This window comes from Hyaena hyaena, unplaced genomic scaffold (assembly GCF_003009895.1).
Source record: "Hyaena hyaena isolate Hyena2069 unplaced genomic scaffold, ASM300989v1 scaffold_40, whole genome shotgun sequence".
NCBI lineage: Eukaryota > Metazoa > Chordata > Mammalia > Carnivora > Hyaenidae > Hyaena > Hyaena hyaena.
This window is the reverse complement of record NW_024080672.1, coordinates 3,014,616-3,031,040: the sequence shown is the minus strand read 5'-3', so window position 1 is coordinate 3,031,040 and position 16,425 is coordinate 3,014,616. Positions and strand designations below refer to the sequence as shown.

Genomic DNA, 16,425 nt, shown 5'->3' with positions numbered 1-16,425 from the left:
CTTCCATGGATTAGCCCATGGATTAGAATCACATTACACACCTGTCACCTCTCTGCATTGATCAGAAATGCACAAGTCCTCTTTCGATTTTTGCTTTTCCCATTAAGATACCAAAGCTGCTACACCTAACTTTAAATAAGTGGTCCATGCATTCTATTTCTCCATCTGGGTAACGGGTACATGTAAACCCTATCCCTCTCTCTTCTTTTAATTGTGTTAAAATACACATAGCATAGAATTTACCATCAACTATTTTTAAGGGTATAGTTCAATAGCTTAAGTATACTTACAGTTATGCAACCAATCTCCAGAATCCCTTATTTTTTTTAAACAAACATTAAATCACTAAAATCATGTAAAGGAACATAAGACTTCCTACACAGACCCTCCTAAAATATCTGCTATATGTTAAATAAAGATACAGCGTCCCATTTACAACCTTCCTTTTAAAGATACTATAGTTTTTGTGCTTTACGGGGGGAAATGGCACATTTCCTGGAAAGGGTAAAAATGACCCTTGGGTTAAAGGGTTAACTGGTCTGTCTTAACAATGTCCCTTCCAAAGGGCATGTCAAATAATTACATGCAATTTTTTTTCTCCTTGATTTTTGTAAGTGCTTCTAAGGCACATAAAAAAAAAAATGTACATCTTTGCCAGTGCTGCCTCCATCCAATGAGCAAACATCACTGTTTTGGCTTGTTTTTTTAATGTTTTGAATGATTTGGAGATTAGCATGGGTATTTAACAAAAAGTACAATTTCAAATTACACACTGCTTCATGGTGCCAAAACTCTGTGCACCGTCATCTTTGATGACGTCCACCAGCACGGCACTGAGGATGGTGGCTGTCAGTCATCTGGCTTTGCAGAGCTGGGAGATGACATTGTAAACAAAGTGTGCTTAGACAGGCCATATTAGAAAAGAAGAAGTGTCTTAAATATGGTTTCAATTTTTTTTTTAATCTCGCAATATCTTTTAATCACCAGTGTGTGTATCTAAATAGATGTGACAAATAGATACTTGCTCGAAAGAGGAACAAGTTATCCATGGGCATCCTAAAAGAGATGATAATCACATCCTTGCCTTCACTGGCAGGGGTTTTTATTTATATACAAGCTTAACCACCATAACCATATATATGTGTGGATATTAAAATTCCTTTAACGTTAGTAGAATTTTCAGAAAAAGATCCAAAAGAGCCCCTCCCTGGCACTAGTCACAGGCTGCACTCTTAATCACGGCTTGTATCCCACGCATGGAGGACCTAGAGGTGCAGACAGAAACTGCACATGGCTAAGTCCAACCCGAGTCATTACCAGGACAAAACAAATGGCAAACACGCAAAAGCAGATGACTCAGGCCAAGTGTGAAGACAGTACATTGGTAAAACAAGAGCTTAAATGTTTTCCTCCAGATGATTCAGGAGCTCTCTGTCCTGCTTAGTGAGTGAATACCCAAAACCCTTTACTTGTGATCCCCAAAAGAGTTGAACAGCTTACATCTTTTATCTCAGTGTCATTCCACAAAGTCCTCAACAGCCAATCACAAAGTAGCCTTAGAGAAAGTTTCCCTGGATACCATTAAAAACACAGGTTTGTAACAGATGGCTCCCTGCAACTTTTAGAATGGGTTCTCACATGAAGAGGCCGATGTACCTGAATGTATTTGCTAATCAATCCAGGTACATGTAGCCTGGAGCTGGGAGGCAAAAGCTATTAGCAGAGAAGTCATTTAAGTATAAGTAATGCATGCAAAAGCATCAGGAAAAAAAAAAATGTTATTTGTAAATTCAAAGACAAATGCAATCATACACACAATTGGAAAATCGCCACCTGGAAACCACCCAGAATAGTGTTTATCTTTAGGAACTAATAAATGAAAGTGCTTGCCTCACCCCTTTCTAATGAATGAACATGATGCTCCCCATCTTGTCATGCTTCAGCTTCTTCTAATAAATAGGAGGTTAAATCTTTTCCGATGAATGACATGACAGAAAACACAACATATTATCATCACAAAATGTAGAGAAACATGCCATTTGTAACAAAAAAAATGGTTGCAAGTCATGTTTAAAAAGCACATGGCCACACAGACATGTACTTGGAAACACGCTGCTATGCAGGGGATAAGGAGAGAGGTTCAGGGTGGAATGACTCACAAATTCGGGAATGCAGAGGTTTTCAGCAGCACAGAGTCACAAGAGACCATGCCTGAGATCTCTCCTCCCCTCCACAAACAGTACTATTTGTTGACTTGGAAAGAAGATGGGCGACGAGTTTGGAAATCATTGCTTTTAATTTTGGGTTCCTTGCATCCCTTAGTGAATGCACACACTGACACACTGGTAAACATTTATCAAAGGAGAACATGCTGATGTGCACTGGGAAATACTGATTCTTCTAACATTTTAAGGGATGACAGATAGAAAGAACTATAACTTCTTGATGGGCGCAAAGGGCAAGTTTGGTCTCCGCAATGACACAAAGCTTGTTAAAAGCTTAGAGGAAAACACCAGGGGATCCAGCTGTCTCAAACCGGGTAAGATTTTCCCTCCAAAAAGAGCTAAAGGCGAGTAGTACCTGGGGCAAAGAAGTAAGCTAGCAAAATCACTGACATGTGGTGATCTTGACCTTTTCCAAAAAGGAGGGTTTCTAAGAGGCTGCGTGCAAACCAAATTGTACACTAACATTTCGGGGGAAAGAAAACCATTTAAAATATTTGAAACTCATACAAAACAGAGTCCATCTATGGCTCAAAGAACTGTCTTCTAAATTATTCAATCGGCAGATTTTATTTTTTTTTTTTATATTTATTTTTGAGAGAGAGAGAGAGAATAAGCAGGGGACAGGTAGAGAGGGAGGGACAGAGACATAGAATCCGAAGCAGGTTCCAGGCTCTGAGCTGTCAGCACAAAGCCTGATGATGGGCTCAAACTCATGAGCTGTGAGGTCATGACCTGAGTTGAAGTCAGATGCCCAACTGACTGAGCCAGCCAGGCTCCCCTATATATTTTAATTTGTATTGATTATATCTCCTTAAATATATTTTGTAGCAGGCAGCATGCCTACAGCACCCACTTGTTGCTCTCAGACTCTTGATGCTTTACTGCAATCCCTTTCCATCAATAGATTATAGAATATTTGAACAAAAGATACCATGGAGATGAGTTAGAATTGCAGGTCCCAAACCCAGCTATACTTTAGAAACCCTTTGGGAGCTTTTAAAAAATATAAAGGCTCAAGCCCCAACCCAAAAACCAATCAAATCAGAACTGGGGGTGGGGAACAGGTATAGCATTTTCTTTAAATAAACTCCACAGGTGGTTCTATTGGGCTGCCAGGATTAAGAACCATTGAAACAGAATGTAGATTTGCATTGCCTGACACCATTGTCACGTGATGACATGTGGCTGCAGAGCACTTGAAACGCCACTTGTCTGAACTGAGATGTGTGATCAATAACATGCACACCAGACTTCAAGGATTTAGGACCAACAACAACAACAAAGGTGCAAAGCATCTCATCAACATTTTTATATTGGTTATACGCTGAAATAATAATGTTTCAGATATACTGGACTAAATAAGATATGTTATTAAAAAATTAACTGTTCCTTCGGGCGCCTGGGTGGCTCAGTCGGTTCAAAGACCAACGCTTTGATCTCAGCTCAGGTTGTGATACCGCAGTGGCGAGATCTAGCCAGAGTAGGGCTCTGGGCTCAGCATGGAGCCTGCTTTGGAGTCTCTCCTACCTCCCCCGCGCCGCTCCCCTGCACGTCTGTGTGTGTACTCTCTCTCAAAATATATGAATACACTTAAAAAAATTCACTGTTGTTTTTTACCTCTTTAATGTGGCTGCTAGAACATTTATAATTGCATTGGCAGCTTGCATTTATGGTTCCCACTGTTGGACTGTGCTGGTCAAAACTAATACTCTTTTATCACAAAGAAAGAAACTGAGGCAGAGAAGCATAATGAGTTGAAGGCAGCACTTAGGCGATTCCCTCTTCCAGAGACAGGCTTTTCCTGTTGCCATAAACCACACTGTTTGGCAAAACCAGGCAGAGACTTTGAGCCATCAACTGGACTGCAAACCTATCTCTCTTTTGTCTCGCTAATTATTTCTTCTAGGATTTGGTATTAAAATCTACTTCCCATATGGAAAAATGTTCCCTCTCACATTCTACACTCTCTTGTGATCTGTTATTGCAGGGTTACTCTGAAAGCAGAGTAACCAGAATGGATACTTAAAAGTAAATCTAGAAAAAACATCCACATAAGGAAAATGCAGAGAATGGACCATTAAGGCTTTTCAGATGCAGATAGTTAAGTTCTAGCTTGTGAATGTCTTACCATTACTGTGCTGTACTTTAATAAATAACCCTAGAGAGCCTCAGCATTCTGAGAGCCTTCTTCAACACAGCCTTCAGTCCCTGCTTAAAACTGAGAAGTGTGAGAATTGAGAATATGGTCTTTCCTCCCAGAAGGCAGTGTTTTTCTGGACAATGCTGTCATTGTAGGAAGGCAAATCAGGCTCTTTGTGATGGCGTGCCACCTCATCCCAGGTGCCCTGGTGGAAACAGATTTGATCCTCAATGCCTTCCATCCCCTGGTGCATGCTTAGTACCTGGTCACTCGGAGCCCAAACAGAACCATTGCTTACTTGGAGAAGATCTTGTTTTGATAAAGTGAAAGGGTCCTACCAGATCTGGCAAATGAAGATAAAATGTATTTCTTCTTAAAATCAGCTTAATTCAAGCAAAAACAAAGGTTTTTGTTGTTGTTGTTGTTGTTGTTGCATGTGATGTTCCCCCTTGGGAAGCCAGCAGAGAGAACTGCATACAATTGTCTGAAATGTGTTGTATTTGAGGAATCATGCAACACGGGGGCTCCTCAGTGGAATGAAAGGATAAAAGAGACCTGAACTCTGATATAAAGTGTTCATGCAAAGAGCTGGAAAGGAAACCTACGGGTCAAGCCAAATAACGCACACAGTAGATGCATTCAAGATTTCTTTTGAGATATTCTTGTTCCCCGTCCTAAATACAGCATAACCTAAATGTCAACTTAAATCAAATGTGTGGTGCTCTGGAGCCCCCTATGTCGCATTCATGATTTCTATTAGCTATGATTAGTCAAGTTTTGCCGGTCAAACCTCAAAGAGCATGCTTCTAGACTCAACTCACTTCTGACGTAATATTCACCTCCAAACACTCTCGTATACCCCAACCTGGAAAGATAACGTATTAGCAACAGACTCTGGGCAAAAGTACATCTGCCAGAGGGAAAATAGCATTCGGTGCTCTATTTGACAAAAAAGAAAGACTATTTAACTTTCAATAATTGTTTGGATCCCTTCCTCAAAGGTGATAAAGAAAAAAAAGGAAGCAACAATAGTTACTGCCTGATTCTAAAATGGCCTTTTAAACCATCTTTGAGTTCTGCCTGGTTTTTAGTCTCCAATTAAATCTGGAAGGTATAGTTTTACAGGGCCTGTCTAATAATGATGGTGAAGAATAAGAAGAAAGGCTTTCCAATAAGGAAGTCAATGTGAAAAATAAAATTAACATTACAGATCTATCAGAATAAACAGAATAGAAACTACAGTTTTTATGGCCAGGGCATTCATTCAAAAGATCTGATAGAAAAAATGTCTTTGAAAGGTTACTGATCAGGGGCGCCTGGGTGGCTCAGTTGGTTAAGCGTCCTACTTCAGCTCAGGTCATGATCTCATGGTTTGTGGGTTCGAGCCCGGTATCCAGCTCTGTGCAGACAACCAGCTCAGAGCCTGGAGCCCGCTTCAGATTCTGTGTCTCCCTCTCTCTCTGTCCCTTCCCTGCTCACGCTGTCTCTCTCTCTCTCTCTCTCTCTGAAATAATAAATAAATAAATAAATAAATAGACTTTGTTTTTAAAAAAATGAAAGGTTACTGATCACAAAGCTTGAAAAGAGCACAGCATCGAAAGCCATCAGTAGGTAATGTTTCATTCATGACCAGGGCATTTATGGAGCCTGGCTCACAGAAAGAGAACCCAGCCCGGAAGCAGGGACTCAGCTTTTAGGCTCGGCTTGGGACTCTCAAGCTCTGGGCCTCAGTGAGCCGAGAGACCAGGCCTGAGGTTCTCCACGGCGTGATGAGGTTGGCCTATCGGTGAGAAGATGTCCCCAGTTCCAGCTGCACGCTGCAACCAGCCTTTCTAGCTCACTATCAGAATCCCTGGTCCAGAAGGAAGTCTTAACTCTCCAAGATTAATTCAAGCCAAATACCAACATGGTAGTTTTCAACCCTGGTTCATTTTAGGGTAAAGAGTAGAAATGCAAACCTTGAAGGAAGAGAAGGAACCAACTACAGCATGTGTTTTTTAAAGTGTTAAATTGATTCTGATCTATTTCTCAGAAAACAGAAGTGAGCAATAGCATGAGCTTCAAGGAAAAAACCACAAAAATGCCAAAATAACGTACATTTGGACATTTATCCAAACTTTCCTAAATTTTCTTTTGAAAGTCCCAGAGTCTCAATATGAGCTTCAAAAGTTTTACTCTCGTTTCTGGCATAGTGTATTCACTACCTGAAAATTTATAAAAGTCTCCTCTCTCTCTCTCTCTTTTCTCTTATGTTAAATCCATGATTTGTGATTCCCAACAATGGAATACTAATGGATCCTCAAAATCACCAATTGCCCATCTTTTCCTAATTATAAAATGTAAGAACTTTTTAGTGAAAACATTAAACATGATGTCATTTTTAAAGCGTCAGAGTTTCTATTTAAAGCCATGTCACAAAATAGAGAGCTTATTTAGTTTACAAATACAATACAAAAAGGTTCTTTAAGTCTTCTGCTGAGCGTATCTGAAAGTGCTTCTTTCTCACACTTAAATGTTTGAGGTTATTACCTCCCAGTTTATTACCTTATCTCAACTGCATAATTTTCTTAAATAGCATTCGGAGAGATAGTACTAGATTTAAATTTTTAAACACTAATTTACAAAAAGCACTGGTAGATTCCCATAATACAGCTGGTAGTCAAACTGGACAAGATAATGAATTGACTGAGATCATTGTTCCATCTTCATCCAAGAAAGCTGCCTCTAAAAAAAGATCTTAAATTGCTGTAGAAATCCAATTTGTAAGAAGCAAAAGAAGCGTATAGATGGGAAACACCAGGCATGATCACATTAATTTTGTGACTAACAGCACTGCTTTGAAGTGAAGAGGGAAAAAAAGGATGACAAACATAATAAGTCCACTCAAATCCCCAATTTTAATCTAACCGCGCAAGCCGAAGAAAACCAGCTACAAAGTTCACATCTTCAGGATACAGCAAACATCACCTTCCCACAAAACAATTTCAGCTTAGTAAGAAACAAACTCCAATGCTAAGGAAATACTATAGGACAGTGATGTACCGTTGCTAAAAGGCAAATTAGTAAGAAATCAAGAGACCAGGGGCTTGACATTGGTACAAATAGCCCACGGTAAGTCCATTATTAATTGGTTTTGAATCTGCAGGTGTGGGAACCTGACAGTTGTATGAAAATCTTCAACCTACTGTAATTGAAAGCTACACAGGAAAAGTCTTTCTGGCAAACTACCATTCAATTAATCTCCTATTCAAATAAAAGCTGCAGTGTCACAGAGGAGTTTCCATGCTTTTACAGGAATGTTCTAATAAACTATCTACTCATGTAGAAACTATATAAGGTCACAACTGACTTTTTATTGACAGGCAGTTTATGGATATCAGCAATTTACATTCAAAAACAGCTTGAAGATCTATCAATTGAGCAAACATGCTTATCCTCAGTAAAGTTGAAAAATACAAGTTGTTAGGTATCAGTCAGGATTTTAAAATAACAGGTTTATATGACATGCTACAAGCAAAGGAAAATGAGGACATTTATCGGAAGGCACAAGCGAGTTCTATTATTTTCTTTTTAAGTTTTAAAACTAAAGTAATAGCTGGTAATCAACAGCATCCCATTTCAAAGGGAATACACATCTAGGTTTGGATGTGGAAAATGGTTTTTTTGTTTTATTTCCACTTTTAGGTTTCTTTTTTTAAAAACGCCTTCCTTATTAAAACTTAAGTACTTATTAAAGTGATTCATGAAGGCTCTTAGAAAAAGGAATTCTTACCTGACACATTATTTAACATGCTTCATAGCTCCCCCACTGCAGTTCACATGCTCATGAACATTATTTTACCCAGGAAATAATGGTCTTATTCACACACACACACACACACACACACACACACACACACCCCTTCCACAAAATAATGCTATACCAAGTCTCAGGAAACTGACAAAGGCAACATTAAAGTTTGGTGTGAAATAAGAATTCCATTTGTGAATTCCATCTATGAAGGAAGATACAGGATCAGCCTCATTTAACCAACTGCAAAGTTCCTTTCTGCTTCATAAGCATAAGAAACATCGTCTTACCATTATCTGTAGAATGAAATCAGCAACGTGTTGCTTCCTGCAGTCACCAAATCAAGTTTTTTTCTTCCTTTCTTTCTAATAACTTCTTTTTTCACCAGCAAGATTAGGAAGAAAATAAATCTTTTGAGTATTTGCCTCAGAATTTCAGACCACAGATTGTGAAACTAGCTCCTAGCCAAAAATGAAGAAGACAAAGAAGAAGAGGAGGAGGAGGTGGAGGAAGAGGAAGAAGGAGAACAGGTCTGCTATTTTACAATCACTTCTGCAATCCAGGGGTACCTCCTGGACTCCGGTACCTCCTTTCCTCCCTCGTTCGCTAAGTTTCCTTTAGTAATGAGACTAATTTTTCCAGTAGCCTTGAACTCCCCAGATTTAACTGACATGGAAAATGTGACTAAAAACTTGTAGAACTGTCTAGCCTCCAACCCTACACAGAATCAACTTTGTTGGAAGTGTGGAAGAACGAACACCTCGCAAGCAGCTACTTGCTCCTTGAGGCTCCTGCACTCCTCGGCAGAGAACACCAAATAACAGTGCGCCATCTAGCTAGCAAGTTGCACTCTCCAGATTCTGGAAGGGGGGACGGACACCTTCAAACCCTGGGACTTAAGAACTTGTCAGGGTTCAGCTGCTCTGAAGGTCCAATTGTTTATTTAAATAAAAAAAAATATCGCTACTGAGATAATCCACATCGAGTGGATATGGGAAAATTTAGGTTATAATGGCACTACAAACTTTTACATCTAACTTTGATTTACAAGATAAAAGCAAGTTTTAAATTAAAAGGGCTTTCTGTTAATAGAGCTTATTATTCTGAAGACGGGGAATGATTTTCTTCGAAAGTTGTCCCTGGGTGCATGCCTATTATCTTTGCTTTTCCCCTTCCACTAATGAGCATTTATCTAAAGAGTCTGTTAATCCTCTGATGTGTGCTTCTGGTCAGAGGTAACAGTTTGAATAAAACCACTAATCACTGATCACTAAATCACTGATCATTAATCACACTCTCCAGTGCTGGTGACCCGGGCCGTTTTTTCCTTGAGGTCTATACATCACAAACAAGTTTCACATTCTAGACGCACATGTATTCTGCAGGGGTTATACTATTTCATCTCTAGATGTGAATAAATAATAAACAGTGCCGCAAACTTGGGGAAGGATGTCAATTAGACCCCAGACACAAGTTTCACAACTGCCTTCTCCACAGCATGGCTGCTCGAAGAAAGTAGAGCTGATTATAATAAAACATGGGTTCTTCAAGAAATTCCCACATACTCAGAATATAAATGCTCCTCAATTTAGCTTCCGCCAACTTCAAATCACAGAGCATCCAGATCCTCTGCCCCACTCAGTCCAAAACTCTTGTCAGGAGATCTTTTTATTTGATTTCTGCTGCTTACACACACACCCTCCCCCACGACCAGTTCTTTTTACTTTTATCCCTTAAACGCGTCACACAGAGTGTTTTCACTTCAACTGCAAGATACTAAGATTCTGACTCAATCCAATGACTTATGCATTTAGATTTCCTCTTTAAAAATAGAAACTTAAGGTTAAGAGAAAGGAAAGCATTCACCAATGTATTGTAAGGTACTCTGGGTTCAGCGACTCACATTCCCTCACTTTGTAAATGAAACGTTTAACTCTTGATTTCTTTCAGCTAAATTTGATTTACTCAGCATCCTCACGTCTTGGTCTTCCCTCTTCCGCTAAAGAGTTGAAGGAAGGTGCTGTGTAAAATTAAGTACGTTGTTTGCAGCGGGTGTGTTGTTTTCCTAAGTCACCACTATTGTCATAAGGACTCTAAACATTTCCTGAGATGCCTTTCCTAACAGGACAGAGCAGTTGCGCCTTGGAGAAGAGGGCTCGCTGGTGCCTTCCTTAAATAATAGAAAAGGGCAGACTGTGTGTGCGTTGATCAGGTTCAGGTACTGTGCTCCCCTCAGACTCCAGAAGCTCTTACCACACTCTGGGGACAGTGATCGCCGCAGGGAAAGCAATAAAAGGCGGAGGCGGGGCTAGGATGATAACGGTGTGGGCGGGGGAGGTGGGGGGGGAGGTAGAGAGGGAGGGGTAAGGGAGGAGAGGGCAATAAAGATGCCCAGGGAAAGGGCGATTGTACGGGTATGTTGGGGGGGAGGGGGGAGATGGAAAAGCAGAGTTGCTTTGTCAGCATTTCTAAACCCCGAACTCTTGAGTATCCGAAGCTGTGAATCAAACACTTTCTGGCCTGCAGAATGACGTAATGGACCTGTATCCAGCCTTTATTTCTTGACACATGTCAGAGAGGGAGGGAAAAATAAAAACCGAACACACTCTGAGGATTCTGACAACGCAACCCACAAGCAACCCACTGCAGTTCCTGGCCTTGAACAAGCATCAAGTGGGGGCTGGCACCCGTTCAGGGAAAGTTGGGGAAGGGGGTGGACAAGGACTGGGGCTCTATCTACCGGATACTCCCTCCCCCAGGAAATAATTCTATGGCAAAGAAGAAGCGGGATGCGGCTGCCTGGAGAGAACACGTCCTTGGTTCCTTCGCGCATCTTGCCCCTCTTAAGAACTTGGTGAAAAGTTTAAGTGGTTGCGTGGAGAATCCGCCGGACAGGAAGGCTCCGCCGCCGGGTCCTGGGAACTGCCACCGCGCTGCCGCGGCAAAACCGGGAGCTGTCATTTGGGGCAGCGGCGGCGGAGAGGTAATGATGCCAGCGAGAACCAGACGGAGGCAGGAGACGACTGCAGGAGTGAAAGCGAGCAGAGCCGCGCCACTCTCGAGCCTTCCGCGCCTGGGGCAAGAGCCAAGTGCCCTTCAAGGGCCACGTCCCCTCCGCGGGCGCGCGCGCCCACCAGCTGCGGCGGGCAGCCCGGCGGGAGAGGTGGCAGCAGCAGGCTCGGCACCGGGACGGAGCGAGCCCTCCGCGCGACCGCCCGTCCGCCCCCTAGGTGACCCGGCGTCCTCGCCGCGCCCGCTGGAAGTTTGCAAACTTTCTCCGGGGGTTCCGCCGCATCACCGGGAAGTTGGGGACGCGGGGGGAGGTTCCTGGCTCGCCGTCTCCGCTGCCACCGCCGCTGCCTCCGCTTGACCGCACTTCTGGAGGGTTCCGCACCTTGCCAGGTCTCTGGAGGCAAACACACACCCCCGATTCATAACTGTTCCCCGTGTCAGGGAAACACACGCGCGTTCCCACACACGCACCACGCCGGGGAAGACACGGCGCTCGCTCCACGTTAGCATCCCTCCAGTCGCTCGGCGCGGCGGCCACCGAGACGCGCTCCAGAACGGACACGGCGTGGGGTCTCTGGGGTGGCCTCGGGACACAGCAGAATTCCACAGTCCACCAGCATGTGGGGCCGGACTTCCCTCTGGTCCGCCAAAGTGTTTACAAACACAGATCACCCTCCAAAAAAAATGCATCGCATCTTCCCTACTCCTTGCCCTGTGACCTGCCCACTGGACCAAGTGATCTCGCGGCTGCTGCCGAGAACCAACCCCTGCAAACCAAGTAGGCTCCCGAGATGGCTCCCGCGGCAAGTGCAACAAAAGTAGCTAAATGCAAAAGCCCCAGAAGTGGCCGAGCCGTATTTTTAGGAACTTACCAAACAAGTGTGGAGAAGGCAAGAGCGGAGCCCGGGTGAAGGGACCACGTTGGACTGAGCAAAGATTACAATACATTCTATTTAGAGTGCATTACATCACCCCCCCGGTGACGTCACGTGGGATTCCTGAACTTCTAAATCATTGCGGTCCGCGGGGGAGGGAGAGGAGGGGCGGGGCCGGCGCGCCAAGGGGGCGGGCCCCGCCCCGGCCCCGCCTCGCCCCCGCCCCAAGAGCGGACTCTGATGCACCCGCCCCCGAGCGGCGGCCGCCGCGGCGACCGCGCAAGCAACAGCTTGCAGAGCCCAGCGCCGTGTGACACGGCTCCCTGACATTAGTGGTGTGAGTCAGCTTGGAAACAATCCTCACGGTTTCAGACAGGACCACGGAGGAGGCACGGACACAGGCTCCCCAAGGAGGGCCTGGTAGCGTTTGAGAGATGGGGATGGGACAGGGGGTTGGGGGGCTAAGGGAGTGCTAAAGTGTGCGGGAAGAGACTTTCTACAAACAGAAATGCAGAACGCTGCCCCCTTCCCCCACCAGCAGATGTCCACCCCCTTTTCGCCTGCGACAGTCGTGATCTCATTAGAGTGTTCCCTGAATCCTGGCTTCCCAGAACACTTCACTTGGCACCCCTTTTCACCATCCCCTCCGCCGCCTCACCTCCAAGGGAATAACTTCTTTACTGTGCACCCTCACAAGGAACACACAACGCCCACCCTTTCCAAGCCCCCCGCTTCGTGTGTCTGAGAAGCTGGAGGGGAGTTTCTCCAGGAAGCGAAAGGTAAATCACGGCTAGAGCCAAGCGATGAGCCTGATTTAGACTCCGCGTCAGAGCCGGAAGGGCCCTTGGCGATCACTTCCAGAGCCTCCTCTGTAACTCGCCCAAGCTCACAGGCTGGCAAGTGGCAGAGCCAGAGCCAGAATGCAGGATCCGGGCGTCTGGTCTGCAGTATTTTCCTGACAGCTCCGTTGAGAGAAGGAGCCTGCCGCTTTCAGCTGTGGCCAGTCCCCATCCGGATCCCCAGCTTAATTTCCTTTCGGATTTCTCCTTGCGGGTAGGGCTCAAAGGGAAAGCATAAGCTAAATTCCAGCCGATCCACGATGACCGCTGTCATTCTTGCAGCGGCTCACCCTTCACAGGGCACTCGCACGCATGTGAACGCCCCTGCTGCTCACAGCGACTGAGCACAGATAGGAGAAAATAGGACAGGTGTTATTCTCCCCATTTTACAGGTAAGCTAAAGCAGACTCCAGGAGGCCAGGGAGCTGGTCTGAAGTTAGTTGAGTAAGTAGTGGCACCACAGCCCCTGTTTTCAAACTCCAGATCCCAGCTGGGCTCCTTTCTAGGACGAGGTTGGGAGCATTCTGTTCTCATGCGTTATTTGGTAGTTAGAATCTCTGCTACGGACGTGTTGGCTGGGAGTCAGGGTTTTGCTTAGGAACAGTTTAGCCCCCATTAACAAACAATAATCATTCCTGACATTTATGTAACATCTAACATTTATATAGCACCTCTTATCCCAATGCATCATAACCATGACTGTGCAGTTTGCCAGAGAATCATGACTGGACTGGCTAGAAATTGCAATGCTTTGCCCAGATCATCACATACGTTGGTTTGATATATTAAATCGAAGAAGCCTTGTATTTCCATTCTGCTTTTAAGTGGCTAAACAACTCCCTGCCCTTCAGTGTTCCTGGAGACCATAGGGACTAGACACTCTTTGTTTCTTACGGCCTTCTTCAGAGCTCATCACTGAATTTTCCATTTGTTCTTTTCCACATGTGGCCCTGAAGAAGCTGCGAAAGAATGGCTCCAGTCCTAACTTGAAATCTTAACCAATAAAACTTTAAATATGACAGCTCAATTCACTGGGTTTACACAAGGAAAAAACAGCCTACTGAGGAATAGCCTTCTCGCCCACATTTCCACTCAATAGTGAGGATAGCCTTTTCCACCCAAAGCAGGTAGTCTACCTACTTCTCTAGCAAAGAAGTGTGAGCCAAACAAGGAACAAACCTGAGACTGAAACTTGAAAAGTTTAACATATCAAGAGCTCGGTCAGAGAGCTAATCTTCCCCTCCCCCGCCCTTGTCAAGTGTGGACCAAAGGAATAAAATGGAGAAGTGAATAAGCAAAAATGAAGTGATAAAATATTTAAACCCCTGTAGGGAGTTAGTCAACATATAAATTAAAACATTTAATTCCCAGTATTCTCTAAACAGAAGCATAGATAAATAGATATAGATACAGATATAGATAAGATATATGAGTTTTAACGCAAGTAGCCCATCAATTCCTAATACTATCAAAATCATTTGGGAGTACCTGGGTGGCTTAGTTGGTTAAGCATCCGACTTTGGCTCAGGTCATGGTCTCACGGTTCGTGTGTTTGAGCCCCGCATCCAGCTCTGTGCTGACAGCTAGCTCAGAGCCTGGAGCCTGTCTTCGGATTCCATGTCTCCCTCTCTCTGACCCTCCCCTGCTCATGCTGTCTCTATCTCTCTCTCAGAAATAAACAATAAAAAATATTTTTAAATCATTTGTTGATCTTTAACAATGGTTACTGAACTTTTGTTTGACATGCTTCCACTAGGTTAACAATGCTCCTGTCTGAACCATGACTTGACAAAGGAATACACAAGTAGCTTTTCCAATGACTTCCTCAATACCTTGATAGTTATCAGGCTATATTGGGTCTCAGTAGGTAGAGAACTTCTCTTAATATCAGCAGTATGGTTCATGGTGAACATAGCATCTGCTGAACTGACAACAATTTCATTCAAAATGTTTCTATCCATTGTATTACAGGGTGTGTGTGTGTGTGTGTGTGTGTGTATTCCAGATCTTTGTTACCAACTAAGTCACACACACAAACTTTTTGAATGTAAACTGAAGAAGAGACATGGCATTTATGAGTTTGTTCTCTAATGTCAGGCTGCCTGCGTTTCGAATCATGGCTTTGCTTCCTGAGGTTTAACTGACCTCTGGGTCTCCATTTCCTCATCTATGTTATATGGTGATAATTATAGTAACTCAAATAAGTTAAGAATTATGCTTGGCACAGGACAAATACTATGTAAGTATTCGCCCTCGTTTTGTGTTAACAAAAGTAATGTGGCTAATGTCACGATAGTAGGGCATTTGGTGATTTTAACAAACTTGGCCAAATAAATGAAAAGAGAACCTGCTTCTCCATATTTCTCCCAGCCCCACACTAACCCTTCCATGCATTATCGGTACCAAACGGGCTCTCATCTGTCAAATCATACCCACAGAGCCCTCGTGTTTGTAGACTCAAATTCTTGTATGGCTCATGCTCCCCTCGTCTCCTCTAGGATCCCTCGGCGCCAAAGTCCCATGGAGGCTGCAGTTCCCAGAAATGGCCATGAAGGCCATCTATCTCTAGGGGTGGGTATGTCAGCTGGTGGTGGCCATTAACCTGAGGATGTGCCCGCTGGGGTGCCAGCATCACCTCCAGGAATGTCATCTCCCTCACTAGGACCCCATCCATCATGGCCTCATGGACACATGGAGATGGGGATCTTGATAACAAAGTCGAGGTAAACTGCCTTGGGCACCACCCACCCAAGGTCTTCCTTCCCAATCCCACCCCCCTCCCCAAAGGGTAGGGGCACATGCACGGCACAGCCCACTGGTAAGGTGTCACATTGGTTAGACTTACGAGGGGCTGACTGGCACCTTTACTGGCCAGTGAGAAGAGATGAGACCCCATGCTAGACAAAGGGTTAACGCTTTAGTTAATGGATCAGAGGGCAGTCCAAGGAAGCCTGGGCAACTGGACCAGAAGGATAGCACAGAGCCCAGAATATTGGGTACTTCCTAACCCCCGTGGAAAAATTTTAATATATTTACAGACTTACCAGGGCTTACCTACTGACTATTAGTCCTGAGTAGAACCATTCCAAGGATCCTCGGATGAGGGAAAATCCTTTACACTTGTGCTTTGGATTCTGTCATTTCTCCAACATTCAACAAAGGGCAGCAAGTCTACAAGGTACTGAGGATTAAAAAAAAGAAGAGGTCTCCTTCTTCCCAGCTTCTAGCCTTCCACGGGAGTTATCAAACCTAGCAACATAAGAAGCACTTGGGCAACCTGTTAGGCAGTTTGGGGGGATCGGACTTCCCTGGGGATTTCAGTTCAAAGCTCTGGCACTGAGCTTAGGATTCTGCATTTGTGATTCTGATGCAGGTGCCTGGGGACCCCGCTTTGAGTGACTCGGGTTTAGAAAATTCACAGATAGGCAGTGACCCAGGAGAAAGCTGGGGAAGGAACAGAAGAGTCTGCTGCTTGTAATACTAAATATATATATGACCCAAGGATCATATACTTAAGATCAGTCCTCTAGCTGCTTCCCATAAA

The 16,425-nt window shown here is 44.0% G+C and overlaps 1 protein-coding gene across 2 annotated transcripts in view; it reads right to left on the bottom strand.

The window, feature by feature from the left end:
• CREB5 (cAMP responsive element binding protein 5) overlaps positions 1-15,993 on the bottom strand; it is a 400,955-nt gene extending 384,962 nt beyond the window's left edge. Inside the window, exon 1 of one of the 2 annotated variants that reach the window (XM_039229907.1) lies at positions 15,936-15,993. The gene's annotated coding sequence lies outside the window, so the exon portion shown is untranslated. Of the gene's footprint in view, positions 1-12,039; positions 12,063-15,935 lie in introns of those variants that run through there. The other variant, XM_039229908.1, reaches the window with a different exon arrangement.
• Between the last annotated feature and the right edge of the window lie 432 nt (positions 15,994-16,425).